The 9,976-nt window shown below is 38.8% G+C and overlaps 1 long non-coding RNA gene across 1 annotated transcript; it reads left to right on the top strand.

Moving 5' to 3' along the window:
- Positions 1-2,262: 2,262 nt before the first annotated feature.
- Positions 2,263-9,086, top strand: LOC110317527. Its single transcript, XR_002380323.1, has 3 exons — positions 2,263-2,364; positions 3,735-3,903; positions 5,236-9,086. It is a non-coding gene; the product is annotated as an uncharacterized LOC110317527 (long non-coding RNA).
- The last annotated feature ends 890 nt before the right edge of the window (positions 9,087-9,976 follow it).

The following is a 9,976-nucleotide window of genomic DNA, read 5'->3' as shown; positions in this document are numbered from 1 at the left end:
TTCTTAATTCTCCAGTTACCTCCCAAGTCCTGAGATATAATATTTTTTTCAATATCATCTGTTGTACATTGGTTAAATCCAAGTATACGGAACACATCTGAGAATCTTTATTTAATTTCTTTTCAATTTGTTCACCTAATCCCACTCCTCTATGGATAAGCACTATTACAAAGACATTTCTAGTTCTGCAACTTTCCCCATAGAACACAGATGGGTAATCAGTATTTCTGCTTTTAAAAATAAGTTTTCAAATATGCCTATAAAACGACACTTCACATGTTCATTAAATGTTCCCAGGAGCACAATATTCATGAATCCAATTCTTGTCATACATAACATACATAATATGTTCCTTGTGAAGTGGCATCAGCAAAAATGACTTCTTACCTTCAGCTTGGGGCCTATTCCCTAGTCAACAACATGGCTCTAACTTTACAGAACTATATGTCAAAGATAGGAATTTGCCACCTTGGGCAAATCCCTTCGGAAAGATCAGAGAGACAAATGACTACTCCAGGACAGAAAACCAGTGGGATTCATGTTTCGGTTAATCACACAGAATCATCTGAAAAATCCTCAGAGCCTTTGTGTAGCTAAAGGGGGTAGATAATGGTAACTCCTTCTCCTACTTGCTGAGAGCTTCATAGTTTGCAAAGCATTTTCTTTAACCAATTTGACTTGAACCTCAAAGATAAGCAGCTATTTTGAACTCTTTGCAGATAAGGATACAGGTTACTGCGGTCAAGTGTGCTTCTTGAATTTTCATGATTGTAATATAGTAGACTATTTTTTAAAAAGACAATTCTAATTAAATGGCTAAACATATTTTGCTGTGTAAAACGATTTCCATGACCTAATAGGATCATAATGGCAGATTAAGCAGGAAGAGTTGGTTTGATGTGTATCAAAATTATAGAAGGGGTTGTTTGAAACACAAAAATTTGTCTCTGCCACCCCTCCTCTGAATTTGAAAACAAGGCTTAGCATGGGTGTAGAGAAATAATTTTCAGAGTATTTCCTATCCAATTCTAATAAGAACCTCTTTGTAGAAAAGCATCCACCTGGCATTTCTCTTTGGACCTTAAAGCACTGTTAAAGATAAATTTTACTGTCTGCTGTGCTGCTGATGCAAGAGCTTGAAGAAAAGTTGTAATAGACAATATCAACTTGTGGGTGATTGATATGAAAAGACCATGGTAGTTTGCAAGCAAGAAAAGTATGGTAGACCATCGACATGGAAATGAAAAGCTGATACGTGAATTTACTGTTCAGTCACTCACATTTTACTTTTGAATATCATAGCCATATGGATTCATATGCTCATTTCAGGCCTGTGAGTACAAAGTGGATGTTTTGATAGGTATAGCAATATGAGAGTCCTTTGTTGGTCCTCCCATCAATAAGCAGAGTCTCTGTTTACTCCTTAAATATAAGCAGGCTATTATCCCTTATTTCATGGCATGAAAATGTGTTGACTAGCCAGCTGAGGATATAGTCATTCAAAAGGTTTTACACTTCTATTTCTTTACTTAGACCCTGACTAATAGCCATGTGAGCAAGTCTGGGCTAGATAGCTGAACAATAACATACCTCAAAAAAGGCAAGGAAGGCCATTTGGCCTAAGGTTACCCATGAATAAGAAGCACCATTGACCAGAGTCATGACATTAAGATTCAGAAGGTCAAAATATTTAGGAATTCTATTGCAAAGGTATTCAGATAAAGGATATAAAGGACACTTTCAACTATTTTTGCACAATAGGGTATACCTATTATGTTGAGCTGTAATGCAAATTAAACAAGTAAATATATTTCAAACCTATAGAGCTAACAATATAAGCTAATGCTAATATGTTAAATGAATCCCATAATATTTGAAAGGCTTCAGTAACCTTACCTCACCCACTACTCTTAGGAAAGAATATTGATAATATTTACAGATCAACAGGCCCTTCCAGCATCATTTATAGGGACTCAAAGACATTCAAATGCCATTAAGCTACATAGTAAAGGTCAACGGATCCCTTGTCATCCTTCTTTCCTGAACATTTTATTTGGCAAAGCCACTTCTCAGGCTATGCCAAAAACTAAGCACATGCTGTCTCTTCTTCTCAGACCATGACTGGAAATTTCAATGGCAAAGATGACTCACACCATCCAGAGCTGGAAGGATTCTTTTTATTGTTTCTCCATCCATTGTCTCACAGCTGAATGACACAGAATGTAAAATCCACCAGAAATATCAGCAGTGGGCAATGTGCAAGGGCATTTCCAAGTCTTCAGGAAGGATTTAATCAATGTTTCGCACATCTGGAGTTGTTTCTATCTCTTGGGACTCATAAAATTTCTATCTTGAGGACACACGGTAAGGTCTTCTTATTCTTTGAGAACAACAGCCTGCTTACTTCCTTCATGGCTCTAAGTGACTTTATAGGACTTCAGTATCTAAAGGAAACAGCTCTTGGTTATAGAGCATTTTAGAAGTTGTCAATGGTCCTATCCAGAACCCTGATCTTGAGATGTGAGTTTAGCAGATAGTCTTGAATTATTTTGTATACAAAGACAACTTCCTGGCTTTCACTTTATTTTTGGGACAAGAAGTATTTATATAGTTTTAAATGCTTGCAAGGTTTATACAGCATCAACTATGACTAAGAGAATCGGCAATGTATATATTGCTCCAGGGGAAAAGCAGTTCAGACATTGAGATAAAACTCTTGCCAATCTTAAGATGATAGTTGATAAGTCCAAGAAGGCCTGATAGTCTCAGTACACATTTGGATAAAGACAGCTCAATATAAAGAGAAAAGAATGAACTGGGTGTGGTGGCACAAAGCTGTAAATCTAAAATTCTGCAGTCATGGGCAGGAGGATTGTAATTTTCAGGGTAATATAGACTACATAGTAAAAAAAAAAAAACTATACAAAAAAAACCCTAAAAGTAATGAAATAAAAAGAAAATCACTTCTTAGTTTCATCCAACCTAATGATTAAAGTAAAGTCTGCTACGTGGAGACGATTCATTAATACATAATTCTCAGACAAAGTAGTTTGGAGACAACATGCTACAGTGTGCTAGCAATTCTTATGTCAACTTGACACAAGCTAGAGTTATCTGAAAGGAGGGGATCTCAATTGAAAAATGCCTCCGTAGGTTCAAGTTGGAAGGCATTTTCCTAATTAGTGATTGATGGGAGAGTATATAGTCCATTGTGGGTGGTGCCATCCCTGGGTTGGTGGTCCTGGGTTCTATAACAGAGCAGGCAGGGCAAGACATATAAGGCAAGCCAGTAAGTAGTAACCTCTCTACCCTCATGGCCTCTGCAACAGCTCCTGCCTTCAGGTGTCTGCTATGTTTGAATTCCTCTCCTGACTTCCTTTGATGTTCAACAACAATAAGGAGGTGTAACCCAAATAAACCTTTTCCTCTCCAACTTACTTTTTGGTCATGGTATTTTGTCAGAGCAATAGAAACCCAAACTAAGACAATAATACCATTCTTGTGTATTCACACTAAAGTGTGATATATTGAAGATATAGTACGTATTTAGCTGTAACACAAATACTTTCAAGATGTACAAAACCAAAGACTTCCCCTTTGTTTTAACTTTTAATCAATTACAACATCTAGAAATGTCAAGTAGTTTTAGAAATGTCAGATGACTATAACTATAACGCAGCTTCAGAGATTGTTGTTTTCAAACTATGATGGTCTGATGCCTTTGGAGGTGGCAGGAAGACGACTCGGATGACTTCCATATCATCAGATTTCCAGCTATAAGTTATTTGAATCCAATGGAATCTGAACAATGTGTTAAAACCAAACCTTGGTGAGATGGTCTAAAGACATCATTCATAAGATTAAAGTACAGAGTCCTAAAAGATCACGTGGTTATGACTGCAGGTTAGTGGCTATGGCATTAGGGCAGACAGTAGTTCCACAAAGCCTTGGCATGTAGAAAGTCCTCCTGAAGACCCTCATTGTCTATTATCCTATTGCTTCTCTCTTTGCTGCTCCAACCCTTTACTTTGTCTTTCTTCGGTGTAGGTATCCAAAGTCCATCTAAGTGGCCTCAATGTCATGGTGCATTCATCTTTGCCTTCTATTACTCTACACTCATTCCTCCTCTAAGTCCTTTACCTTCTCCTCCTGACTTCTCAGGGCTCTCCTAGACCTAGGCTGTTCTTCTTAAGATTCTGACTACTGAAAAATAAAGATAAAACACAATGGGACATTTATTGGTCACGCAATTGAAGAGATTTGCTGCTGGTGGTTTGGCTTTTGGCTGGAATTCTGTCACTTTATCTCATTTTGATTAAAGGCTATATATAAGATTTATATCCCCCTTTTAAAAACATAAAACAGTCCTTGATAGATGAAGAATTCAAAAAGGTGTGACCCATAGTTACAGGAATGATTCCAGACTAACAAAAGGCTGCGATCTTTAAGAGTTAAAAGGCTCCAACTTCCCCTGCCTTTCCCTTTTCCCTCCTTAGCTTTTATTTACTTTTCCTTTTCATCTGATCTTTTAATAATGTATACCATGATAACTTAACCCTCCTTGGTGCCAGCTAAAATACATTTGTCATGATTTATTTCACAAAATCTCAACCTTTATTTCTGGAGCAAAAATTAGACTGTATCTGTTAGTATATATATGATAGTTCATATTCAGAGGTATGAAGAGCAAGAATAACTGCAGAGTGGAAACAAATGTCATTCTTAACCTCACTTTTCATTTTATAAAAATGTTCAATAGAAATATTCTTCCAAAGTTAAGACCATATTCTATCTGATTTCTCCCAGACTCATCAGTATGAATAAGCAAAAAGAGCTCACTAAGACTCCCTGGTGTCAAAAAAAAGGACTTCAAGGTGTTGGTTATAATTTCTTCTGCCAATAAAATGGAAGCAGTTATTCTATGAAATAACTATAATTTATTTATATAATTCTATGGTATGGAAAGAGTTTTATTTTAGCAGTGTGAAGAGCGCTAGCCTGAGGAGTGGTTGCCCTTAGGTGTCTTGAATTTCACTTGCAAACAAGTGTAAACCTTAAATCCACTCTGTCCTGTGTTGCCGGGGACTTCCCATTGTTTCTATCCTTTTCCTCAGAGCTTTACCTGATTTCTTTTTCCTTTCACTGGGATTCTTTTTCTTTTCTCTGTGCATGAACATCCCTACCAAACATGAACTCTCCGAAGCTCATGCCTTCTCTTCTCTAAATCCTCCCAAGGAACCCAGTGTTCAACTCAGCAGAAGAGAGGAAGTGCTGATGTCCAGGTGGGATCTGAAGCTGTCTTCTTCCAAAGATTTTTATCTGACTTTTCACCTGCAACCTGCAGAACTATATAGGAACATGTGATGCATTTGCATTAGAGCCCGAAATCAAGTATTCACCTCTGCTAGGAATTCACAGAGTCTGTTTAGTAAATCTTGACCTGTTGCTAAGGCATGTGGGAGAATACAGGTTTTAGGCACTAGAGAATGTTTTGCTCAGTAGGAACTAGGAGTCTGGGCCTTGGCCTGATGATACCAACTCAGATATAATCCTTCCATGGCACTTTCCCCAAGGTTGCCTCCTGGGCAACTGCCCCATATTGACAGGCATGAATGAGCTTTCATAGGTAAAAAGAGATTAGCTCAATCTCATTGCTTTTGTTTATGTTTTTATTCAGAATTTTCCATCCCAACAAGGCAGGTAAAGGGAATTAGTCATAATACTGCTTCTGAATCCTTGCTTGTATTAGAGAAAATATTTACCTTAAGCACCCAATGGCAGTACCAGCAAAACACTCGGACAGGGTCTCCTGTATATCAAAGCTGGTGGTTTACCTCCCATTAGCATCCAGGTGGATTGGATTATGTTTACAAACTCAAATCGAACCTCTGATATGCTGGAATCTGCCTTTTAACTGCTAACCAATGTAGCACTCATTCATGCACAAGCACACACACACACACAAACACACACACACACACATAAATACACACACACACACACACACACACACACAAAGTGCTAGTTAAATTTATCTCCCTATTTTAACATTTGCTTGGTCACAATTCAATATTTTCCAGAAGTCTGTGTAGCTCCCAGTCATGAGCCTTCTATATCACACTTGCTTTAGAGCCAAAATCATATCTCAAGATGTATTTAGAATTTGCTTTCTTGCTTCCTTAGACCTTGAAATGGAAGTACATGTGCCTCTCTAAGAGGAGATTGCTGTCAAATTCTAACAAAAGGGACATAACTAGGTGAAACAACCTCAAGTTTCTAGAGTCCTAACTCTTGCCACATGGATTTTCCTTCAGGCCATTGGTGTCCTTTTGTGTCCCTGCCCACCACTGACCTATGTTCTTAACAGAACATTAACAGCTAATCATCCCCAACTGTAAGGGGATTTAGCACACTGTGTTATCTCATCACTGGTCCTTACTGCAAGGTGAAATACGTGTCTGGATATCTTTATTTGGTATTGAGAAGAGGAAGGAGCTGCCTAGGAGAGTAAGGGCTCCATAAAGTCTGGATGAGCAAATGGGTGAGTCTGGATGGATGGAGACCAGATGCATCCCCCTTTGAAATAGATAAGAGATAGAATCAAAAGGAAGCATCCTTCCCTTCTTGTCCCAAGATTATTCATTTAGGTCCCATCTAATCTTTACTAGCTTGGGCAATGGGCTGATTTGTTTTTGTCAATTCAATGCAAAGCTAGATGCATCTGGGAAGAGGGAATCTTGAATGAGAAGCTACTTAATTAAGTTGGCCTACAGGAAACTCTGTGGGGTATTGTCTTGATTAATGATTGATTTGGAGAACCCAATTCATTTTGGACAATACCATTCCTGAGCAGTTAGTTCTGGGTTGTATAAGAAAGCAGGCTGAGTAAACCATAGGGAGCAAACCAGGAGGCATCAGTTCTCTCTGTATTCTCCTTCAGTTGCTCTCGCCATGTTCCTACCCTTACTTTCTTCAGTGACAGAGTACGTTCTGAGAGCTATAAGATGAAATAAACCCTTTTTTGCCTAAGTTGCTTTTGCACATAATATATTATCACAACAATGAAATTGTAAAAAAGATGGGCAATTTAAAAAAAAAAAAGCGCCACTGGGGATTTGGGAGATGGCTCAGGAGTTAGGAATACTTCTTGGTCTTCCAGAGGATCCAAGTTCAACTCCCACATGGTGGCTAACAAGGGTCTGTAACTCCAGTTTCAGGAGATATGAAACTTTTTCTGACCTCCTTAGGGACCAGGCATGCATGTGTTATACAGACATAAAAGCAGGCAAAACACACATACACTTAAACTTAAAAAGAAAATAATTAGAACAAGTTCAAAAGCTAACATTTTTTCAATTAATACCACAGAAGCAACTATAAAAACATAGTTATCAAATATAGGTTATTGGATTCTCTCTAAACATTTTGATCTTAATCTCCACAATAGCTCTTTCGGACACATACATATTTAAACCCTTTATCTGTCTAGGATATAGCCCAGGAGTTTAAGTGTCCGCTTTGCTAGATTGAAGACTGGAGTTCAGATCCCCTAGAACATCCACAAATGCTGGATAAGGATGGCAGCCCAGCTGTCACTGCAGCTTTGGGAGATAAGAGACGGAGAACTCACAGGCAAAGCTGGCTAGCAAAACTAGTCCTATTGGCCGTCTTTGGGTTTGCTAGACTACTGCTAGTTCAATGAATAGAGTGATTGAGAAAGTTTGCTAACAACAACCTTGAACTCTCAGGTAGATGGGAACATATGTGCCTGTGCCCCTCCTATACACAGGCAAAGCATGCACACACATGCATGCATTATAGACACACCCATGTACATGCAAGAACACACATATACAAGAAAAGTGCAAAAGATACAAACCCTGCTTGTCTTATTACTCTTGATATTTGGAAACCAAGGTGGAATGCTACAGAGAACAGTTGTGTTAGAAATCTTAGCTCTACACATTCACAATGCATTGCTTTCTCTAGACTATGAAGGTTGACCCTGCATAAGTTAATTACTTAAAACATCAAATTGTTTTTAGAAAAAGAAAATACATTCTCTCTAGACTAAGAAACCTGTAGAATCTGAAAAGTAGAATTATCAACTGGGAAAAGCTGAATGGAAGGATTGTCTATGCCTTTAATTTTCTCTGCCTGTTAGCTTCACTTATAGCCACTTGCCCTAAGTGGAGCTCACTTTATCACACAGTACGTTTCTCCCCATCATCAATCCCACATCCACGTACCAAGAGGCGAGGGAACTCTTTTAAAAGCAATTGATCTGATTTCACATTCCCTGTTAACCTCACTCCTCAACCTATGTTACTTTAGCAAAGCTCTAAGGAGCTTTCTATTCTGGGTCAGAGCACTTCCTTGAAGAAAATCAAGCAACAAGATATAGAAGATAATAACTTTTGAGTTAACAGCATCCCAAGTTAGGTACAAATGAATGAAGATGAAAAGCAGTGCTTCTTCGGCATCCCTGTATCCTATAAGTTGAGTCTCTTCCATGTCTGAATTGCAAGGGGATGGGCTCTCACTGTCATTCCTGAGCTATATGCTATGTGATGCCTGTCTAATCAGCCAGAAAGATGAGTGAAGTGCTCAATGCCAAATGTAGTGACTTACTGGGTCCCTTTAATACTCAGTAAGCTCACGCCATCTTATTTGCACACACACAGAGCATTCAGAGTTACTCACAGCTGTTCCAGTGTTTAAAACCTCACTCCTTAGTCTGATAAAAATGTTCACTTCTCAAAAGCTCCTTTTAGATCCCTCATTCTCTTCTCTGACCCCCACCACACCATTTTAATTTTTTTTCCCCAGATACTTAGATCACAAGTAGTTTATCGTTTCTGGGCCTGGGTGGCCTTGCATTCCTGAGAAATCGTTGTAACGTTTTCCTGCTTCTTTTTGTATAACTTAAACAAGGAGAGTGGGGTGCCTTTGTTCCTGAAGTGTTGGGTGATGATGAAACAAACAGCACGGTTGGCCATGTGCGTTCTGTTTTAGAAACCAGAAACAAACTGCGGCACCTAAGCCAGTATCTCAGATTACCCCATTGAACAAGATTTTTATTTATTTTTGTTTGTTTGTTTCTTTGTTTGTTTCTTTCTTTTCCTTTTTTCATTCTTTTCCCACAAGGGGAGTTTAGCACACAGTGCTCTAGTAGGCATCCATGTGATCTAGAAATGGAAATGACTTGCATCTTCCCCATGTGGGTATCAGCTTCAGGTCAGGTATACAGAACGGTTGGCCACACCCCACAGCAAAGAGTAAGAGAATGCAAATGTTTGGCTAAAGAAACAGGATCAATGTTTGCCAAGACTGAACTGCAGAAGCTCTGCTTGAACATGCATTTGAGGAAGTGAAAAGATGGAGGAAGGGATTTCTGTGACCGTTAGTGACAATGGGCTGGCTAGCTCCCCACTGGCAAATGGTGTCAGGGTGTTCCTCCCAAAGAGACACCCTGGAACATCTGTGAGTAACTCTGGATGCTCACTGTGCCAGTAAATAAGATCTGTGAGTGACAACTCTGTCTAGATAGGAAGACTAAGCTATCTAAACAATGCGGGGCATTTAACCAGGATTTGGTTATTTACTGTTGCATAAAATTTACCTCTAAATCAGAAGCTTAAAAGTATGTCTATTACCTCAATGTTTCTAAGTTAGCAATCTAATAGCATCTTAGAAGGGTGCCTTTGCCTATGTTTCTCATATGCTGCCTCAAGAGTCTCTCTAAGACTAAAGTCATCTGAAGGATCAACAATGGAAAAATCTGGTTTCATCATGGCAGGCCAGAAGTCTTCCTTGTTAGTTGTTAAAAGTTAACTCCTTGACTCCTTGACTCATTGACTCATTGGTCTAGTTGTAGAGATGTTCACAAATGACTCTTTTCTTCTCCTAGAAGAAGGGATTACTCTCTCTCTCTCTCTCTCTCTCTCTCTCTCTCTCTCTCTCTCTCTCTCTCTCT

Source organism: Mus pahari, chromosome 3 (assembly GCF_900095145.1).
Source record: "Mus pahari chromosome 3, PAHARI_EIJ_v1.1, whole genome shotgun sequence".
NCBI lineage: Eukaryota > Metazoa > Chordata > Mammalia > Rodentia > Muridae > Mus > Mus pahari.
The sequence above is the reverse complement of the archived record's forward strand: the minus strand, read 5'-3'. Positions and strand labels throughout refer to the sequence as shown.